The following is a 23,611-nucleotide window of genomic DNA, read 5'->3' as shown; positions in this document are numbered from 1 at the left end:
GGTTTAGACTAGATATTAGGAAAAATTTCTTCACTGAAAGGCTTATCAGGCATTGGAATAGGCTGCCCGGGGAAGTGGTTGAGTCACCATCCCTGGAGGTATTTAAAAGACATGTAGATGTGGTGTTTAGGGACTAGGTTAGTGCTAGGTTAATGGTTGGACTTGATGATCTTTAAAGGTCTCTTCCAACCAAAATGAATCGATGATTCTATTCTAGGATTCCCTTGGCCCACAAGAGGAAGCAGAGGCCGAGAGGCTCCTGAAGGTGTGAAGAATTGGGCCCCACAGAAGTGTTTATACACACCACGCAAAGCGAATGGAACAGAAAACAGCACTTAGAAGAATCTTGTATACCCATCCTGCATGCACATAAATACCTGTGTGCAGAAAGGAAGAGAATCTGCTCTAGTATATGCCTTTGGTCAAATTGGAAAGCACATGGAGGGGAGAAATAGAAAAAGTCACCATAATCTGATTAACTGTGTAATTAAGACTAAACTGAGAGATCAATACGGGAAACTAAAAGCAGGGTTTTTTCAGCACAGTATGCTGGAGAGAAAATGGTAAATCTGGTGGAAATCTAATGGGATAAAGTAACAGATGGTAGGTAGACACCCAGGGGACATGGAATATGTTTAAAGATGATACTGGCTAACAGTGTGATTAAGAGTATATGCAATATTACAATGCACTGAATTGAACTAGAATGTAAGTAGGTAAGGCCGTAAAAACCTTAATGTTCTAGGTTAGACTTACATACTTTTATAGACAAGACAAATAGGAAGAACGCTTACAAAAAGGCTCTATGTAACACAAGTATCTGGGCTACTTAAGGGAATGGCTCTTGACCTTGTTTTGAGAAACATGTCAAACAACTGTCTACAAATATGACTCAGGATATCAAAAAGAGGACAAGCAATTAGATTAGTCAGCAAAGATATAACAAGAAATAATGAAATCAATGTACAGAAAATAAAACTTCAGTTATGTTTCTGGAAACATAACTTGGAGAGCAGAACAAGCTACCAGTGGAGCTGTGCAAGCCACTGTCATCTGGGTGACCTGAAGCCTACCTGACAGTACATCATTCTACCAGGCCTGTAAGGACTCCAGAGAAAAAAACTAGATCAATTCCCTTCCATTTTTTCAAACACAAATACATCAGTAGCTTCCATCAAAATCTTCCACATAACCCACTGTTCTTCCAGTTGGTACACGCGTAGGAGTGCGGATTGCAGTCTATAAGCTGAATACACAAGAAGGTCAATTCAAAGTGGCCTCAGGCAACACTTTCAATTTTCCCTTGGGTACGATCCAATTTGCTATACCAGTCTCATGAAACTATGGTGGTCCCACGCCTTCCAAATATTTGCCAACAGTTAAATAATACCTATAAACAGTACAGTCCAGCTGTAGAACTGCTTATGTCTCCATAAAATAAATAAACATTATATATATAAACTCCAGATACATACAGATGGATACATACGTACATACAAGAGAGAGAGCATTAAGTGGAGTAGATGTAAACAAATGATATAAAAAGATATAAACCAATGCTGCATTATTATAAGCCAGTTATTTATGTAGATTTATTTTAAAATATGTCTGATTGCATTCATAGCACTGATGAAGAGAACAGTAATGCACTAAACACCATTAGACACTTAAACTAAAATTCCTCCTTGATCGTCCCTTCACAACCACTTTGATTCCACTTTGCCACCCAGGACAAGAATAACCACATGACCTGAAGGACAGAAAATTCTTACTCCATTGTGAGAGCAAACTAAATAATTACCAAAAGCAGAGACCTCTCCCATGCACAATCCTGCTTCTGGCTCTCCCATTTCCGACTGGCACTAATTTAAATTAGGGGACTGGTAGCTTCAGCACTTCAGCTGATATCAATTACCATTATATCATGCAAAACACTCCCTGAAGTAATCAGGAACCAAGCTGCTTATGGAAATAGTGTAAAAACCACACCAGAAATGAAATAGAAGCCAGTACACAGCAGAGACATAACCAGCCCCTCTGTAAGAAAAAGAGATTTAAATGGGCAGCTGCTTTCCGCATCAGCAGAATAACAGCCATTTCTGTGAATGGTTTTAAGGTGCATAGAGAGGTCACTGTCTTCCATAAATTGGGTTACTGCAAAGCCAATGGATAGTAACTATAGCAAGGAAGCAACTGGGTACCGGACTGCCTTAAAACAGCTGAGGAGAAACAGAATAAGCCAGAATGATGCTGACTCTGATGCAGCTTCAGAGCAGACATCGTCCTCTATTTAACTCACAGCTAGCTCATGAAAACTTTGCAGTGTTTTTACAACCATAAAATCCAATAAACCAAGCCCTAAACCACAGATTTTTTTATCCTAGTCCAGGAAAATGGTGAGAGGTAATGAGCTCGGGCCCAATTAAATGTGATGTAAGGAACCAACAAGAAATACTCGCTTCAGAAGCGTAAGTTGCAACAGCCATCTTGCATTGCTGTGCTTGTGTCTTGTTCTTGGTAACCCACCTAAATGGCTTTTGCCCAGGTACAAAGTATTTTGTTTTAAGGATGCTTAAACGAGTACTTGTCATATAGGGCAAGCTTGCTCAACTAAGGAGCCAGCTAAAGTCATTCAGGGCCCACCTTACGCATACTGAAAGGGCAGATATAGATAGGCTTCCTGGCACCCTTCCATCCTACAATTTCCTACCGCTATTACACTGATGATTCAAATCTAATTTTAACAAGCAAGCAAGCCTTCTGCTGTCAGCAACCATTGTTCCAAGACAGAAGGAAAATACTTTAAACACATTTTCGTGCCTTTCAACATCTGCATTTTTGTATTGCTTTTGTTCCTGGAGAGGGCACGGAAAAGGAAAATAAGGGAAGCACTTCCCAAGGTAGGGAGCTAAGATACCAGTGCTGTCACTTATCATTTCCTGAACAAGCCTAATTTTTCCAAACAATACATGGGTAGAAGGGTATTATTAATATAAGAACTAATCCTTTGAAAGCCTAAAAAACTTGCTATGGAAACAAAGCAAGCTTCAAAACCACATTTCCCTAAGATCACATAATAATAATGGGTTTTGTTTCAATAACACAAATCATTTTCCACGTCCTTTGGTAAAATTGAGTCCTACACAGCCACAATATTTATTTTTTTAACTAATTAACTATATGCATCTCTTTACAGCTAAGTTTGTGTGTAAATGAAACTTCTCTACCAGTTTACAAATAATCTAAAAATTTCCTTGATTGTATACTATCTCACAAGAGGAGACCACTCACCCTGTTTCTAAGTGTTGCATAAGAGATCAGAAAAAGCAAATGAACTTGAACGTTCTTTTACCTATTTTCAGATGGCCTTCAAAAGCAAAGTCAACACACAGTAATGAAGAGCCGAATTCATTTGTTGTACAGCAAAAGAAGTCATCCCATATAATGTGCACTGGTAGTGAACTGAACATAATTAGTTCTGAAGATTATTGTAGAAGAAGGACATAAACACAGTTCCAATAACCAAGGGTAAGATAACAACAAGCACAGAAAGTCTTCCTGACAAGGAAGAAACAGCCCAGTTTGTTCTGAGTTACAGCACAATCAAGTTAGCTACATGGCACATCCTGCTGTTTATATCATGTGATTTTTAATAACTTAAAATAGAAGATTAAAGCCATCTGCAGGTCTCCTAAACAAAACAAATGCTATGCTGTGGTGCTGAAATATATAAGATGCTTGCATTACCTAGAATTCATACCACAGAAGGTTATTTATACATTGGAATGGGAAATATTTAATAGCATTTAACACTCTAACAGGTATGGAAAATATTACCTGTGTAACATGCTGCCTTGTTTTTACAGCCTGTGTAAAATACACTGCTATACTGTTGACTGAATGGCAGTAGTCAAAACATGAGGGATCAAGTGTTGCAGTCCTCTTAGACAGGCATTATGGAACCCGTGCAAGGTATTTAATTTGATCTCTTTGTTCAAGACAGTAGCATTTGCATTCGTTCACATTCAGTAAGTTATTCATCTAAAAAAGCTAAGATTCTTTAATTTCTTTCGTCTTCTCCCAAACTCCACTTGTTCTATATATTGCCATAAATAAAATGTTGTATTTAGACCGGCTATGACACTGCGAGCCAATTTCACTGCAGATAAAGGTCAAGGAAAAAAATTATTAAAAAGAAAATAACATTTTTTTCTAAGTTCTCTCTATAAAAAACATCACTGCCAAGCTCCTAAGTGGGCTGTATGTTTTATCCGCCAGAAGAGCAGCACTGGGCAGAAGGCATCATAAAGGTAACTTTTGGAGCAGGACAAATAACTGAACTATTTCTTCAGTTTCTTGCACAGTGACTGCTGTGTTGCAACTGCACTCCAGAAACATACGGCCATCATCTCAGCTAAGTAATCTGTGTGTATGAGAGCCCTAACCTTAACTGAAGACCTTCATAAGAATGAAGACAAAAAGAGACCAGTACATTATCTAACTGGGCTTCTTCAATAACACAAGTTTTGAAACTCAAACATGCAAATCTTGCATTACATGTTAACTTTGAAACATTGAAAGAAATACGTATTTTAGAAACGCATCGGAACAGGATGTAAAAATTTCAGCTAATGGACAATTCCTCATCTCAATTTCAGCAATTTTCCAGTTTTAAAATAGCTATGAATACTGGGGGAAAAACCAATTCTGTTTCCTGTTTGAATTCTTCTACCTTTAGCTTATTTCCAGCATCTTTTTATTTCCATAACTACCAAGAAAAAGATCCTTCTGATATCATAAATCTTCAGACGCTTATTACCAGATGATGACCAACTCACAATTTCAGTCTCTGTTTGACAAAACAGATTGGATTTTATCAGTTTCCTACCAGGAAGATGAGCTCCTCCAGAACTCTCAAACTCTCTCCCCAGTACGTCCAGACACTCTGAGCTTGAGGTGTGAGTATTGCGCCTCCACTGCACCTCCATACTAGTTAAATATCATCCATTCCATATGGATAATAAATACACCTTTTTTTTTGTTAGTTTTTCAATCCTACATCAAAACGTTGTATCACTGAATGGTAGACTTACGTGCAAGTTGTACAGCACAATAAGACAACTAACATCTAAAATCGCCTGGAGATGTGGAGTAGGGAAGCAGGAGAAAAATGCTGGTGTTTAGTTCAAAACGAGGATGTTCAGAAACAGCTCAACATAGCTTTTTCCACTGACTACAACCGGGGCCAATAACTGCTGGATTTGCTTACAAGTTCAGCCAGTGTTCTAGGGACGGGACACAGGACAGGCTTCTGCAAAAGTAGGCAAATACTTAAGCATGTGTTATTATCGTATAGTATTAGCAGAGACACAGCCCTGTACATCTGGCTTCAAAGCACAGGAGATACTGCATCCGCTGCGTTCTTCATCGCAGATGTGCACACAAACCACTAGGCTATTTTGGACTGATGCTTAACATCAACTAACTAGATTAGAACTTGCAGAGACAAGAACTTGGGATTTAATGCAATGAAAAGGAAACACAGAAGCACAAATGGAAAGTAACAGAGATATTACCTGGGAAAATGCAAGATATAACAAGTTTGGTACCAAAAAAAAAAAAAAAATAATAAGGAAGGAAGGGAAGGAAGGGAAAAAGTGCACTGAGCCATAAATGAAGTATGAGATAGTATGGGCAGGCAAGCTACACAGTAGAATTTTAAAAAAGCAACAGAAATCGTGCTAACAGAAAAAACATATCCTCTATAAATTTAGGAGGACCCGGACTCCTGAATCTCCTGGTTAAATGAAGAGGGGTCTCTAAAAAGCAAAAATTTGAAGAACTGACTTTTGAGTAAAGATTGAGAGATAAATTTGTACAGATGAGAAATGGCAAAGTGGGGCAAAGAGAAAGTGGGGTAATAGTTTACAAATATCTAAAGGAGGAATCTGCATAGCAGAAAAAGACGACATTTTCTATCAGATGTGGAAACTGAAGGAGGAGTAAATGGAAAGCTTTATTTTTTTTTTTAATGGGAAATACTGAGTGACTATCAGGGAAGGCTTTTTGGAGGGGAACAACTGTTGGCCCTGTGCAAAAAACTGCCAGAGGGAATACTGCAAACATACTGCTGGACAAGGTAACAGAAAATGCATTGATGAGAACAGTCCTGTATCAGCAAGGAGGAATGCCTCGGATGATGTAAAAGACCACTTCCCAGCCTGCCTATCTATACACTGTGCATACTGCAACTAAGATATATTACCTGAAAATTTGTGCTCCCTTTTTAATATAAGGCTAATGTACTTTATTACTGATTTTAACAGGCTTTAATAGGAGGAAGCATATATTCAATTATTTTATTACATGCTTTGAATATAAATGGCGAGCATCTGCACTCTAGTTTACTCCTTCCGTCCTCGCCCTCTCATAAAAAAATGCTGGCACGTTTTAGAATTCAGAGCAGCCCTCCCCAGCCTAGCCGCTTTCTTGGCTGGTTTGCTAGGATCTATATATCCAATCTAATTATTTTGATTCCCATTTCCAACCCTATCAGTGGTGCAGTGGTGCAAGAAATCAAAATGCCAGTCTCCTGAATGTGTTAGAACCTAAAAGCTAACAGCTACTCATTTGCAGAGGCATCACTGTGTGGCCCAAAGCCCCTGTCATCATGCAATTTGTGTTCAGCGCTCTGGATGTGACTGGAGAGGGGTTTCCCAGTGTACCAATACTGAGCATTTCTTGTAACATTTCAGATACGCTACAGGTTGTTGCATCATCTTGTTCTGTCACAGTGTAACTGACTAACAAAACCCAGCAACGCTTCAGTTTAGATTTTGCCTCTTTTTAAAGACTTCCTTAAGTCCTTCTCCTTTGTTATTTTCCCCTTTATTTTCTTAAGAGGGAAAAAATAGGATCATACAAGCTTATCTTCCCTTAAGTGATCAGAAGAGAGAGTCAGCAATACTCCTGCCAAAACACCTACTATCCTCTCAAGTCAGGGGGATCATATGTTGCTCACTAGCTGAATTCCCTTGGGGGTCTCTTCCCTGACTATAAGCTTTCCCCCTCTTGAATTACAGTCTTACTTAGATTACTAATGCCTCAGCGCCACCAAAAATATTTCCCATTCATTTCCACAGCTTTTACAAACATGCTAACATGATTTGTGTTTAAATGTAAGCGTCACCGTTTTACTTTTTATTATGAATATCATATGTTTGGCAAGCTGTCTGACCTTCCTTATGATGATGAATGCCGCGGCAAACAATTTGCTGTATCTTTAAAGAAATGGCCAATTCAATTACATTATGCCAGAAGCTTTCAAATCCCTCTCTGCCAAACGTCTTTGCTATATCCTGCCACAGACAGCCCATTTGTATTCCAGCACAGTAGGACACTTGTTTTATTGAAGCATACAGTTCTAGTTAGGTACTATCAACAGAGCACTATTTCAGTTCTCCAGCTCTGTGTTCCTTCCCACCCCCTCTAGCCTTGGTTATTAGGATTTTCAATTTTACTGACCAAACGTGTATGCATTACTAATTACATGCATGAAATCCAGTGGTTATCGACTGCTACAACAAAATACATTAGTGACCAATTACAGGAGTTCTTGGCAGCAATGGTTATCATTTTAGTGGATTTAATCACTGCACTTAAAGTGAAGCTTGAGATTCCCTTTGAGATTACACCACTAATTGCTTCTGTTTTGCCAGTTACTGCATGAGCTGGTTTGCAAAAAGGATCACTAAAGATGCTTTCTAAATATCGAAGTGCAGCAAACAGATGAAGCCTCCTGTAATGAGTCTGCCCCACCCCCAATAAAACCACAGCATCAATTCATTCATACCACAACGCTGATCTCTGATACACATCCCCCTCGTCATCCCCTCTTTCCTTCTCATTTCTTGTTGTTTGGGTAGACAACAGCAATACAGCTGCACTGCTGTTCACGTGAATTGTGTGGCACACTAACATTTATTTATATAGTGAGAATATTACACTTCAAAAAAAATAACAATCATTTCTCCCCCCTCTGTGTTTGCAGAGAGGATACTACTTGTTATTATGACAGAATGTTGGAATGGTCTTAGACCTTTAAGAAAAAAAAACAAAAACAAAAAAAAACCCCAAACAACAAACAACCTAGGCAAAGTATATGATTTACTACATGCACAATACCACCATAATAGGCTTCCACTCTGCAGGAATCCCTAAAAACAACATTCCCGCTCCAGAAGGAATTTGTAATATAACTTATTGTTTTTTAAAAGCCCACGTCTACCTCCAGGTCCCCACTAGTGACGAATTATCTGGTTTACAGCCTCATAAAGCAGAAGTGTCTATATATTTTAATGCTGAGGCCAACCACAGGACTTTGGTACCTTTCAAATTTAGTGATATACAACTTTCCAAACACCAACGAAAGGCTGTGTCATTTCGCTTCAGGCAAAACAAGGAGATACAATTTCATCAACTTTTTCGGCCTGATCAAAAGAAGTTGTCTTTCAAAGACAGAAAGCATGGGAGAGGGTTGGAACTACAGTTCTCTTAGCAGTCTGAGAACAAGATATTTTAGCAAATAAAATTGTTTAAATAACTTTGTTTGGTTCCATTTTTATTAAAATTTCAGCTACTGAAGCTTTCCATTACTCAAACGCCACTTTCCGAACAAGAAAGAACCCCTCTCAAAAATATACTACAAAAATAAATCCTCAACTAAAAATTTATCGTAAGATTAAAAAGCCTTCTAGAATTGTCCCATCGAACATCAGCTTTTTTAGGATTTCGGTAGATGCTAAGTTGATACAACTCTAATTAGGAACTTAATTGATCTTTGTGAGAGAGATACTGTAGAAAGGAGTTTTAAATCCCCAGAGACTTCTAGACTATGAACAGCAGAGCATATGATATCTTTAAAAACTGTCAGAAACCATACAATATGATTTAAAAAAAAGTAATAACCATCTCCCTGAAATAACTGCCAAAAGAAGTTGAAGATCTTCATCCTACAGTATCAACAGGATGCAGCAACAGTACCAGTTGGCTTCACTTCAGCCTCTAAATACAGCACAGACTATTACCTACCGATCCCTGAAAAGTAACGTAATACAGTACACAGAGGGTTGAGTCACAGATACGTTTTATCTTGTTTCAAACCCAGATGCAGATTTGCAAAACCCATCGATCTTTCCAGAACACCAGGCACAAGAGCTGCTACATGCAAGATGGTCTCAAAAACATGGCCAGTTCATTTCCATGCTTAACTTGAGAAAATCTTGCCCCAGGGCACTCAATTTCAAGTCTGAACGAGAAAATCTGTAGGTGATGCAGGAAATACAATAACTGGCAAATAAGAAACTGGATAAAACACCTAAATTAGAGATCAATCCTTTATTCATAAAGATATAGATTACACAATTTAATTGGTTTATCCCGAGCTCTTAGTTCAATAGTTCTTGACTCCTGCCTTCCTCTAACACCAATTAAGGACAATTTTCAAGTAAAAAGTAACATTACTTTGACATGATATCTTTGTCAAGGCAGAAGTCACTATACCTACAAATCCTCAAGCCTAGCAGAATGACTACCTTTCTTTTGTATGAGTAAGGTCTTGTCTTATGTACACAAGCACAAAACTTAAACGACAATTAAAAAAAAAAATAAAATGCAATTGCACCTAGAATTTCTTGTGCTGCCTTCCAAAAGAGGAAAAGGGAACAAGACAGGAGAAGAAAATATTCTTAAAGCAAACAGCTGAGCTTATGTAGCACCCAAAATACAAAAGGTCAGGAAATACCTGTCTTTCATCACTGTCAAAAGCAATAGACTAAAATAATGCAGAGTAGAACTGATAACACAGGAAATAAATGAAAACATTTGCTGCATGTTAGTATAGAAGTTAAAAGAAACAACGCGAAAATCTCTCTCAAAGGTCCCTGCTGGATTTAAAATAGAGCTGTTGAGCCAATTTTGATTTCAAAACATGCCATTATCATTTAAGAATACTGAACTTTTCTCCTTTAATAAACCTTACACCTCTTTGCTAGTCCATAGACCTAATTCCTAAAACGACGCATGACTGCAAGTATGACAAGGCACAAAATTTGCAGGAACCAGAACTTCAATGAGAACTACAAATGCATAGGAAAGCAACCAGTTACTTATAATACAGTCTCAGGCATTATTTGTGATTCACTACCTAACTTACAAATCAAAAAGTGATAATGGTAAATGCTGCCACGGTGCATTTCTGAACGAATTAAAACCTTATGTGAGTATAGCTCAAAGTCTTGCATATTTTTAAGTTACATATTTAATTTTCTTTAATATCAAAAGCAATGAGAGACTTTTTGGTCTACTACTCTAGCACAAAGAGATAAAGACAGTAAACACTATGGCAAAATTAAATATACTTTTTTATGCAGTGACGTGACAGATATCAATTTATAAATTCATGTATTCAGTACAAGAATATGATTAAACCACAGCACAGATTTGAAATAAAATGCACTGATAACAAGTTTAGACCAGATTAAATTGAGAGACTCTCAGCTGATAAAGTAGTGTTTGTAAAATTTAATGTAGATAGCAGCGAGGATATTCAACTTACTGAAGCCTTCCAAAACTCAACATAATTCTTTTAGCATGATAAATCCTAGCAGGAAGAAAGGCTCCAGCTCTAGCAATTGTTTCAGAAAACTCAATTAACTTGCTCATTATTAAAAATACGTCACCAGCAGAAAGAAGTTTCATGCAATACTATACTTATCTGCTCATTAATATTACATGCTTTTCATATATGAATATGCATGAATATATAAATACATTAAATAATACAACAAAATACCTTTTGGACATGTAAAATAATTTGTTGTAACCAGAATAATGCTTGGATTGCCAGGAAAGGAAGCTAGACGGGTAACTGAAAAATATTCTTCCTGCCTTTTCAGAAACCTGTGTAGGCTGGGTTTGGAACTGGTTGGGGACCTTCAGACGCCTAGGAATGTCTGCCACATGCCCTGTCAAAGCTGATGAAGAAAAGCTGTCCTTGTCCTGTTTTAATGGAAGTAAATCCAACTATTTTAATGGAAGCAAACCAAACCGAGACAATAGCTTTTGTCTCAAACAACGTGAAATGAGCATTTACCCCTTTCCAAGACAACCATATAAGGCCACTACGAGGCTGACGTCTGAGATTTCGTCCTCTGATGACCTCATACTTAACCTGACCTCTTCTTGTGACTTCAGTCCTTCTGAATCGCAGTGCCTTATTATGCTCACAAACCAGCAAGATCAAGTTTAACTTCAAGAAACAGAGGTCTTTCAAACTCAGAAATTAGCCTCAAGATAAATAACTGAAAAGGCAAAACACCAAAATAGCAAGAAATCCTGCATATAATCTACGTTTAATTTTATAAAGGCTTCAAGAGTAGCAATAAAAAGCAAACCTATGGCAAAGCACAGAAGGCTCTATAGAACATTCCCTTTAGCTAGCCCTAGTATTTCTAATCTTCTTCAATTCAAAAGCCAAAGTACTGTCTCAAGTTACAGATTGCAATTAGGAACAGAGATGCTGAAAAACATTTAACAGTTTTAACGTTTTGCAGAGCTTACTTCCCGCTAAGCATTCACTTACTCAGGTGGCAAGAACAGTCAAGCTCCCCAGTTTCCCCCAGATTTTCCCTTCAGGCCAGTTTTATCCTTGAGTACCTGTGTACAATAAAAAGCAAAGGAAAGAAAATCAGTTTACATAACTCCTTATAAGTTCACCTCTTGATTATATCAATTCTTAAGGCCCCTAATTGTTAGCAAGTCAAAAATTCAGATATCCAGCTTTTATAAAAGGATTATTTCCCATCAATTTGCTTAACCAGAAGCAAACGCAAAGCTTTTTTTCCCTGCAAAAAGACTGGGTTTTATTTGACCAATTCTACATATATATGTGTGTATATATATATGTTTTTTTAGACTCAGCACAACCTTAAATGAAAGAGTTTTCTGTGAGAAGCCTCATGTAAATGCAACCTAGCAGAAGGTGGGATTGCATGATTTAGGTATATTTCATCACTTGTTTTTAAGAGTACAAACAGACAGCAACACAGTTAAGGCTTTGTTTGCATCAGATTAAAGATACCTTAAAACAAGAAAATCCTACATATTCAGTTACCACTTTAAAAAGTGAAAGAAGGCTTGTGTACAGGTGCAATGTCACTTAGTTAAGGAGGAGCTCAAAACATAAAGTTATTCTACTTTCTTCTGGCACTAGTATGAATTAAAGAACACATTCAACCATATGGAATAAATTTTTGCAGGCATATGGAGCTCCAATTAAATAAGCGTGGCTTTGCCGCACAAAAGTCCACCTGCACATATTCAAATTTTTCCAAATTAGACCATCTCATTTAGAGCAGCCCATCTAACAATAACACAGTAGAAAAGCAATGCACTTGATACGACACAACAACTGAACCTAGTCTCCCTAAATAGTAATTGCAGTCTTACTTTTGTCCACGGTCATAATATAACCAGATTAGAAAGAAAACAAAGATGGAATTAGTTCCCCTAAAATATAATTACAGTTACATCAGAACACAAGAAAATTATTTTTCATCTTCTCCATCATCCAATTAAATACATATTTGGAAAAGTAAGCAAGGTAGAATTTTTAAAAAGAAAAATTTTACCAGAAGTCAATGGAAATTAAAAAACTGACTGGAACTATGCTTCCTAGTTTTTAGGTTTTCTTTGCACACCGTGCATCCAGACTTTCCCAGGATAAATATATGGAAAGCATGCCATTTAAAAAAACAAAAGTCAACAAGTCTATATAAACATCAACATCCTCAATAACTCTAAAATCTTAAAATAAGAAAGGTGTCCGATGAGGTGGAAACTAACAAATTTTTAAAGGTAAGCACTTCAGAAGTCCCTATTTTTATTTTTTAAGGATATGGAGTTAATTGGCCCCCCTTGTTCATACCTAGTCTGACAGACTTTGTGTTAGGTGATGACATCCCATTTTTTTCCACAGGACCCTAACCTCATTCAGTGAATACAGTAGCAAGAAGAAAAGAGAGTACGGAAAATCAACACATCAACTGTGTATGGTCACATATGGTCACGTATGGTCACAGCACAGTTCTACGCTTGCATCCACTCCAGGTTATTCTGTGCCATTTTAGAACAGCACTCTGAGGACAGAAACGCTAGTTCTCACACAGAGCTCCTCTTTGGTGCTGTCAGGATAACCACAGACCGCACTGCAGTCCCCTGCAAGGGACGTCGTATCATCCCCATAGACCATGAACTTAAAGAATGAAACTTTGGAATTAGGAGCATTATGAACTATAGCATTCAACCAGAGAGTCCTCAAACTCATTCATGAGAGTATCTAGCCTTATACGATACTTTAACTTTCTGGGGAAGCTGTGTTCATCTGCCTTAAACTAGGCAACGCATCTTTCCTTTCTTGTAGTGCGTTGCCCCATTCACTACCTCTCTTAAAGTTTCTACAACAATTTTTTTTTTTTTTTGAAAACAACAAGTTTTCAAAGATGTGTCTCCTTTGCTGCACAGTCTTTGTACACTTCTGGTCCAGATGAAAAGACCATACAATTCCGAGATCACATAATTTAAAGCTATATCATAACATGTATGTCTGAGGGAGCTCAGTTAACACGTTCTAGACAACCTTCGGTCTTCACCTTCCCAGCTGTGCAGTGCTTGTTCTCCATAACTCAAACGACATGCTTCAAGACAGCTTTCTGAGCTTGGTTTAATTTCCAGCTCCTTTAAAGGCAGTAACCATTGTAAAGAAGCTCCATCTTGTTCAATACAGATGCCCAGCAGTCTTCCTCAAAACTTGGCCACCTATCCTTCTCACCCAAGCTGTACTATTGCCAATACCGGGGACATGTGCCACCACCCCCATCACATTCCTTGTTATCAGGCTCGGTCTCCTGTTTCTGATCTCAGCCCTGTCTCCCTGCCTCTTTAGAGTAACTGCTTCATTCTCATCAGCTTCATTACACAATATATTGCTCCCTCCCCACAACCAGAATCCCATTTCCCATGAGCTCCCAGCTCTCATATACCAGCTTTCCTTTTAATCTCATCTCTCAGCTTTCTGTCTCCTTCATGGATTTGTTAGCTCTTCCGCACTGCTTTTTACTTTCCAATGCTTTTTCCCCTGCTTTACTCTCCCAAGTCCTCTGCTTGCCTCTTGCCCTGGCAATTTTCAGATTTATTCTCAACAATCAACTCCCTATCTTTTCCGTACTTCCTTTCTGGTTCCTACAGAGCCTTTGTGATTAGTGTGCCATAGCCATGGCTGCTGCGTTTTGTGCTGAACTCATTTTCCAATGATAAGCGTTAAAGAAACCTGTACGAGGGCTAATGAGCAGAAATACTTAATTTCAGAATCCCAGATGGACTTCGGCGGAAGACAAGCCAAACCAGCATTGCTGTCTGTACAGAAGTAGAATTTTAGGCACTTAAATCCTTTGCTACTGAAAAACATAGACACCTACGTATTTAGATGTCAAGGCAGCTATATGAAGGCTTTGTGGACTGTAGGTTCTTCAGTCTTGATGCTAGATTAACACCACTTACTCTTTTATTTATTTTTTTTAATAATTCTACAAAGAACCCAAATAAAGTTAGACAGAGTCTAAATCTCAATCTAAACTCATTCTACATTTCGCTTAATACAGAGTTAGTAGTACTTTTTTAAAACGTTCTTTCTGAAGAAAAAACAGCCCTTGATTCAATCAAACATATGAAGTATTGGGGGGAGGAAGGAGGAATGGTTTTTAATTAAGAACAGGGTTTTCTTGGCACTGTTTACCAAGGATAAATGTGCTTATCTTTATTCCACTGGAAGAAAGTAAATGATAGCATACCCTCACCTATTTTTGCCAGGAAGTATGAACCAAGCAAAGACATCTTCCTGTCTTGTCTCAAACAGCCCTCCTTTTTGTGGGGGAGAGGCTTAAGGCTGAATTTAAGATAATTTTACACAGTTGGGAGAGGTTGATTCCTCCGAGATGTAAAATAATAAAGCAAATTAAAAGACCTTTCATTTATTGCGTAAGTCCTATTTTTAGAATAGTTTCAATATTTGGTTTGGTAACAATAGAGTGTATCAACAGAATGTGAACTAAATCAACACAAAGAGAAGTCAGAATTATGCAATACATTCAAATATGATGAGAATTTAATTAAGAAGATTCTTCTCACTTACGTACACAAAAATAGTTCTTTGGATTACCTCATGACATCAACCTTACTTGTAACAGGCATCTTTCAAAAAGAAGAGGTAACACAAACCTTAATATAGACTAGGTGATCTCAGCTTCTTGGTATCAATGAAAACTAACAGCTAGCCACAGGATTGTTCCTAACATGGATTTACATATCAGTACCCTAAACCTATCAACTCTCCTAGCTGTTGGGAGATTGTAATCTGCCCTTCTACCTGATTTTTCCTTTTCCCTTATTTTATACATCCTCCCATCTCACACAACTCCTCCTTATCCCTTCATCTCTCTACTTTTGCTCATTTCTCTTCCCTATAATTTCCTCACTGAAATACAATCCAAGTTTCAAATAACAAAGAATGCAGTTGCCTTTCTGCACAGTATAATCAGCACTTTAGGGGCATAACCCATATGTGCTGCAAATGCTGCAGGAGCTTTTCCTTATCTTTAATACAATTCATCACTGGTGTATCAGAGAGGTGAATGTAAAGCAAAATACTAAACTGTTTTAAGTGAAAACTTTAATCTTTCCCATTACTTCTGCAATTAGCTTCCTAAGATTTATGGCCTTGTTTGGTGTAGCTTATATGTTGATTGCCTAGAAGACATAAGTTCTGAAAAAATAAAAGTCTACATGGGTCACACTGGATTTAAAACCAGATCTGTTGTGAATTTTTTCCTCAGCTTATTCCCAGTATTATTCCCTTTTCTTCCAGCCCCACTTCGTTCAAAAACACATAGTGCCACATTTTCATGGCACACTTAACATGCCATTTTGCTTCACGTGCTGGTAAATTTCTCTGTGTTTAAGCCTTGCATTTCTTTCCCATGGATAGCATTTGCACTATTTCTAAATAGTGCGAAAAGTCACATAGCTTTTCTTCATTTTTTCTTCTGAGCCACTATACTTTCCCTTCTCATGATAATAAAACAGTAGTCAGTCACATCGCTCCTTTTCTCTAACAGGGCAGCAGATCCTGGCTTCTCTCCCATCAAATGCAACCCCATCCCTTCAGGGTGACAACAGTGGTCTCAGCTCTCTCTCGTCTACCTTTGTGCTCTGCTGCCGTCCAAAATCCTGCTCCTCCCAAACAACAAATGGGGTCTGATCCTGAATCCCTCAGTGTGCCACCCACTGAAATACTCAGGAGGCTGATTAGTGCTTGCATGTGTTTGCAAGCACGTGTGAGAGAGCAGGAGCAAGTGCTCACTCAGGAGGGGTAGGGAGGCAGCCTCTCTTCAAGGTGAAATTTTCACATACAGCCTGGGAGGTTAAGCTCTAGGATTCTCACAGCCTGTAATAAAACCTGTGCAACTGAATCCCCTTATTGATTTAAAAATCTCAATCTCTGCTGAAATTATGTAGATTCAGTGAAGAAAGCACGTATCCCTCCTATGCTGCTACTGTATTACTGAGCGGCCATTTAATAACAGCATACTTTACTTAATGAGTACAGATGAATGACTCAGTGCTAGAAGGTGTCTGCTAACGAGGAATTTCTATTACATCTTGATTCTTCCAATATTGAAACTAAAAAGAAAAAGTAACTCTCTGATTTATCCAAAATAAAGACAGTAGACTGAAGTTGCATTTTATATTTAGATAACAAACGGTGGATAATATTTCTGTACAGTAAAAGGCAGCCTTTCAGCAAATGTTTTGTGTGCCCAATATATAAAAATTAAGTATAAATGCAATATTATCAATGAATGCATTATTTACAAATAAATAACTCATTCCTCTGTTGAGCCACACTGCATTAAGTACACTTTAATGCTGAAATTGGTATCTAATTATCTTTATTTGACCCCAAATCCAACAGGGAAATAAAAACGTTCAAAATACTTGGATCTTGTTGATAAGCACTCAACATTAAAAGGTACCTGTCAGGATAATGTAAGATGGTATTTAATCTTATTTCTTCTGAAGAGGTCTCAAACAGTCACACCAATATATTTAACGTTGTACTATCTCTTTCTCTTCAATTTGGTATACTGCCTGCTGGTGTTGAAGGTAGAATGAGATTCAGTCATCAGTATGGCCTGACCCTGCAAATCCACCACTGTCACATCCCACGGAGGAAGTGGGGCTGTTAATATGAATCATGCCCTTGGAACTAGGCTAAAAAAATCCAATGGCTGTAACTCATACAGAAGACAATTATCACTGGTGATCCTAGACATTTCTCAAAAGTTGGCACTCTCAGTGTCTCCTATTCATCAGCATATTCGTATTTGTTTGCTAGTTAAGGTACCAGTAAGTATCTGTAACGATTAGTAGTAGATTGATGTTGAATTAAAAAATAAATTTAAAAAACAAACCAACAAACAAAACAAAACAAAAAACATAAGCTGACCAAAAAGACATAAAAAGAATTTCAGAATTTGCCTCCATTCACTTCAGGGAACCCTTCTCCTCTGTTTATTTTCTCTTCTGGCTCATGGACTCCTGGCATCCCTCCTACCATGGTGTTTACATTCTAGTTTCCATCACCAGTGACACGAAAAAGCTGCTTTGTTCACCCACACATACTTCCTTGCCAGAAAGGTCAAGAGACTCACTTACAAATGACAGTCCATCATTTTTCCCCACAAACTACCCATATGAAGCCAAGAATTGCCCCATCCTCTGCTACTGGCTGCATTCAACAGCCGCACCTCATCATGTCAACAAGTGCCTGTGCCTCCCCAGGATCCACATGACTGAAGGAAAAAACCCAATTCTTACCATCCAATAGTTTCCTGACATGGAAAATTTACCAGTATAATGGTGACAGAATCATACACGACACTAGTTAAAATCTTCCATGAAGGTGTCTAGGGTGGGGGTTTTTTTGGTAATAATTTTTTTTTTTTTTATTAATAACCTTCATCCAAAAGAAGCCCAGCTCAGTTCAAAACATCTTTCTTACAGAATGAGAGGATTTTAGTGTTATGGCTATAGCAATTATAGTCTGGTTATGCTAGTTAACTTGCTCACACAGAGAAGTCCTAGAACTTTTCAGCGAACAAGTGATCCGGGTTTATACTTTGTACAGCCTAAAGCCAATATAGTTAACATTTCTTTGATCCTTGAGCTTCACACCTCAGAGAGCTGCAAGAGAGAGGAAGTGCTGGAGGCCTGGTAGTTTCAGGAACCATTAATTATAGGAACTCATCATGAAGGGCATTGCTAGAAGTTTGCTTCAGACCATCTGAAAGTATTAGAGATAATCCAATGGTTTAAATATAAACAGCATAGTTGCTGTCAAACAGTTGGTCCATGAAAGACAAAGTCTCAGTACTTTTATTTTTCCTCAAATTGACAATCTGTAAGGTGTTGAACGGGAAAGAAATCTACCACAGGATAAGCTCCTTCCATTAAAATGTATTCCCTAGCATGTTTTTCATGTTTGATCTCGAAGTAAATTATAAATCACACCCATTTTTTTAACTGTCTACTATTGTATAAATATTATTGTTAAAATTTTCAAAAGACTGGCTATTATGTTTAGACAGCAAAGTTACAAGTACACGCTTGTGAACTCATTTTTGAAACAGAATTCATCCTAAATGGGACTTACAATCTTTTTATGGGAAAAAACCAAAAATGACATTCGACTGGCCCCAATTATAAAATTAATGAGCTATTCAAAATTATTTGTGTCCTTTTCAAATAATACATACAAAAACTCATGGCAAGTTATTGGTAAAAGCAGGAATAATATCGTACTTAACTAGTTCACTTTCTTAAGAGTTCTCCACTGCCTAACAATGTATTTTATAAAAATTCAGGTTTATATTATAGTGGTTCCCTGTAAGAATGAATCTTTATTATGACAATAGTCACCTGAAGCGTAGAGGCCTTTTCACAGTCAACTGAAAATCTGGTGATATGGCCTGAGCCTAAAAACACCAGCAATATAAGAAGTTGGATTTTACTTTTTAATCCAAGCCTCCACTGAAACGTTGAAAAGAATCTTTCTCTTTAAATCCTGTCCAGAATTAAATCTAGAAAGCTGTAGCCCATCCTTTACCAGCTGCTTTTTCACTTACTAATTTAAGAACAACACTTCTTCCTGTTGCACACTTACCAGGAAGCAGCTATGCCATGAATGTGTTATAAACACTACCCATCTCACAGGCTGCACAGCTTTCTGAAAAACAAGACAACCTAATGGAAGTGCTGCTCTTTATCATCCTCTACTTCCTGCCCACATTCTGGTTACTTAATTCAATACCAAAGTTAGAGCCTGTGAAAGAATTTCACATCTCATTTTCCTTCCATACTTCCCCTTTCAATCTGAGGTCTTTAACGATATGCTGATTTCCCTGGAAGTCCACTTTCTCACAGAAATGCTGCAAATGCAAAGGCAGAGGGATAACCAAAATGCAAGGCAGCGCTTACTAAGAACAAACCTTCTGGCGCACAAAGAAGACAAACACATCTATTTTTCAAACAACACAACAGAAAAACTTCTCCGCACCAAACAGCAAAGCCTGAGTAGCAGAAAGAATGCAATACCTCGTCTGGATCACCAACACGGTATTTCAATGTGTGCCTCAGCATAGTTCAGACACACAGGATGGTCCCTTCGGGATAGACGTGCAACCGCAGGTAACCATGTGATGTGATGAATATTCAGTTGTGAAGTTTCCATAGTATATCCACTCAGTGTGCCCTAAACACCACAAAATGCTTCTCAATACCCTTCAAAAGGCCAAATAGCTATAGGAAAGGCTATAATTAGAGAGAGAGAGATGGAGCTTGAGGGCACTGTCTATATCCTATGGCTTTGCAATAGCTGCATATTTTTTTTAACAATTGCCAAGTAACAACTTCTCATAAACAATCACAGGAAGCGGACCATGCACAACACAATAAAAAGGGATTAAAATATCTATTTTATCCCGTATTTCCCAAGGGGGAACGATTCATTCCTGATCCCAGATCTTGCAATGGTTCCATGGTGAACATGAGAAGATGGCGGGGAGAACACAGGACAAGTAAAATAAGTTGTTATTAAAGGGTCTGGGAGAAGAGCAGAAAAAATATACTTCTTATCCACAAGCAACCACTGGAAACGCTGAAGCACATTGTTAGTGCCAAATAAATATAATGAAAACAAACAGTTTCAGTCTCCCTTCAGGCCCCTTGGAGACCTCAATACTTCAAATCCAAAGACTTGTCTCGCAACTTAACTTTCTACAGTCATTCCAGAATTAAATCTGCCGTGCAGCTTACTAAACTCGGGCTTAAAACTGTTCAGGTTCTTTGCCCCAGTGTCCTGTTCAGAAGAAATGGTGAGGAAAGTTCTTATAGTTTGTATAAATTCATTCAGAACCAATTTATAATATCAATACAGCAAAATTGGTTATACGTCAACTGAAACAGTTCTTTGTTGGTGACGTTTATCCATAATTTATTTACAAAGAATAACTTTATCCCTTCTAACTGGCACTGACTACACTAAATGACAAAAGCTTTCTAATTCGCTCTTTGAAAGATAAATACTTTGCAACTCTGATCAGCCTAGTAGTCTGTCTTTGCACCTGTTCCAATTTAAGTCCATCTTCCTGTTCACTGCAAGGGAAGAGCATCAGACACAATACTCCAAATGAGGTCTCAGGAAGGCTTTGTGAAATGCTATTAGCATTTCTCCCTCTCTCTACAAAAATATGTCTAATGCATCGTAGAAGCACATTAGCCTTTTTCACAGCTGCATCATACTGGTGGCTTAGAGCCATCTTAGTGGCATTATCACAGCACTTTACCTAATTCAGACTGCTACAACCATTAAATCATCTACACAACATCCTATGATGTTAACAGATGTTCTTCTCATTTTAAATATTTGCATATTGAGATAAAGACTAGCGTGACCTGCCTGAGACCAGACACTGGGGGCTCTCAGAGCTGAATTAGCAACTGAGACTTTCTGATTCTTAACCCTAAATATACACCTCCAAACACTAGCAGCAAACAAATGAACTAGTGCACAGTAACAAGGGTACTCCTGTTACTCTATGCCAAATGCCTGTGCCTGCACCCAAAAGCCATTTCTAAATGGATGGTTATAGGTGGCCGATTCTCTCCTCTACCACATAATTGCATTAGCCTGATGAGGAGCCGCGCAGAAGATACCCAGAAAGGCCAAACCTCCACCCACTTTGACATGGGGGTGGCCTCCCCACTGATTGCTCTCATCGTCATGTCCTCAGCTGGCACTGAAAGTGCCTTTTTGTGGTCATCCCATCTAGACAAGCCTCTAGGTGTTCAGCCACCTCCTCCCACACGTACTTGCTCGTTGTTGCCAGAGCAAACGCTGCTGAACTATAATCACTTCTACCAAAGCTTGTGTCTACACTGATATATTCTGCTGAAAAAGATTTTCAGGATTCTGAATTTGTAATTTGAATGCTGCTCTTGTTCTGAAATTCAGAGTATAATAAAAGTGACAGCTCACAATACAAAGACAAAAGAATTAAAGATGCAGGAGCACAAATTCAAGGAATAATGATGGACAAAGGAGCTGACTGGTACCAAGCAAACAGCTTGGCAGTTCCTGCACAAGGTAGCGTGTTGTAGCTACTCATATCATAGTATTAATTTCACAACCACAATCAAGTACTCCTAATGCTACTAATAAAAACCTATCTTTGTGAAATGTTCGCCCAGAACACGAACATTACTAGAACTAGACAGAACATGAATTACTTTCCCTTAAAGCTCAGGATCTCTTAATTGCCTCAGAAATGCCATGCATGTTTTGCAGTCGCATTCCAAAAAAGTACTTTTTCTTCCAAGCAACTAGCAGAACCAGCACTGTCCTCTTTTCTGTAAATACAACAAGCATTCTAGTTAAGCAACACGCTACTACTTCTTCTCAGAAAATAAATATCCTAGTTATACTTGAACTTGGTTTCTCTTTTTCGCCCATTATCATGTGTATACCTTAACCATTTCCCATTTAGATCTGTAGTGTGAGCTATGCTCCACAGATGAACGTATTACTGCTAAGAGAAAAAGCTCACAAATATCTAAGGCAGATGGGATGACTTCTGCTAGTACCTTGTGGTGTAAAAGTCAATGTTAGTAACAGTGCTGCACTAAAATGAAAAAGTGTATCTGTGCAAAGTCTCCAGCACTACCTCATAGCAATTGTAGACTAATATAACTCACTACATCAATTCTACAGATGAAATATATATACACCACCTAGATGTTTATGTTTTCAGAGCACTTTCATGCATCACAGAGGGAAGGTATGGACCAGAAACCACTGAATTGACGTGACTTGGCATGTTACCGCTGGTCAGCTGAGCTGAGTCAGTTACGAGGGGTAGATATTCTTCACAGTTAGCTAACTGCCCAGCGGCGGGGAAAAAATAACTCCACGGTGGCTTAAGCGCACGTCTTTTACTTTACAACTGAAGGGATGCAGAAGCCATCATAGAGCCAGTTATGACAAACGTGATGACGACCCATCTCACATGAAGCTGCAGTAAGTAACACCCATCATTTTATTAATCGGCAGTAGCACAATTTGCCTCAGGCTGTAAAGATGGTTTTCTGTCCTCTGTGCCACATGCGCTCATTGGCTAGATGGGAATATATCAATTTGGCCCTTTTGTTTTTGGTAATGGAAAGGTTATGCTTCACTGAAATTGCAGATAAGTATCAGGCACAATTCTGGTTAGGTTCTTGGTCTATGACACACAGAATATAAAATACACACAGTCTTGACTGAGTCCACATTTGACTTATTCTGACAAAAAGTAAGTAATCTGAAAACCAGGACAACTATCTCCTGATGGGATCTACATAAATAGTATTTACATATTAAAATTTCTGAGTCCATAAATCTGGTAAAACAGAAGTGTGTTTTTTATTTCTAATATGAAATCTCCATGCAGAAACCCAGCATGATTTCAGAAAGTTTTCAAAAATTACTTTTATTTGAATACAAATGTATGTACCTCTCGTAAAGTCCTACCAATAAAATCCACTCACATTCCTAGTTGGAAAATACATATGCCAAGATACATTTGCAAATAAGGCATACAGTTTGCATGTATACAAATGCATACTTAAATATTTGTATGTATAGTTGGTAAAAGAAACATTGCAGTTTGCAAGCAAAAATGAGCAGGCAATGTTTCAAATTGAAAATGTGGTACGGTGTTATCAGGAAGGACAAGAATTAAAGTAATTTACAGTAAACTACACTTACTGGCCAGAGATGACACACAGTTACGAGACTAAATCAAGGAAGTTTTGCATTGCTGCCTTATGGTGCTTGATCTTTCAATTAATGTCTCAAGAATACTGAATTATCTGTATCTGAGCACTGTTTGTTTTTGATGTT

The 23,611-nt window shown here is 38.1% G+C and overlaps 1 protein-coding gene across 4 annotated transcripts in view; it reads right to left on the bottom strand.

Annotated features, from left to right (window-relative positions):
- TBL1X (transducin beta like 1 X-linked) overlaps nt 1-23,611 on the bottom strand; it is a 201,529-nt gene that overhangs the window by 128,680 nt on the left and 49,238 nt on the right. The window contains exons 1-2 of one of the 4 annotated variants that reach the window (XM_054211024.1): nt 18,349-18,447; nt 11,642-11,715 (exon numbers count right to left, since the gene is read on the bottom strand). The exons of 1 other annotated variant lie outside the window; for it this stretch is intronic. The gene's annotated coding sequence lies outside the window, so the exon portion shown is untranslated. Of the gene's footprint in view, nt 1-11,641; nt 11,716-18,348; nt 18,448-23,611 lie in introns of those variants that run through there. 2 more of the 4 variants (XM_054211045.1, XM_054211006.1) reach the window with 2 other exon arrangements.

Source organism: Rissa tridactyla, chromosome 1, assembly GCF_028500815.1.
Source record: "Rissa tridactyla isolate bRisTri1 chromosome 1, bRisTri1.patW.cur.20221130, whole genome shotgun sequence".
NCBI lineage: Eukaryota > Metazoa > Chordata > Aves > Charadriiformes > Laridae > Rissa > Rissa tridactyla.
The sequence above is the reverse complement of the archived record's forward strand: the minus strand, read 5'-3'. Positions and strand labels throughout refer to the sequence as shown.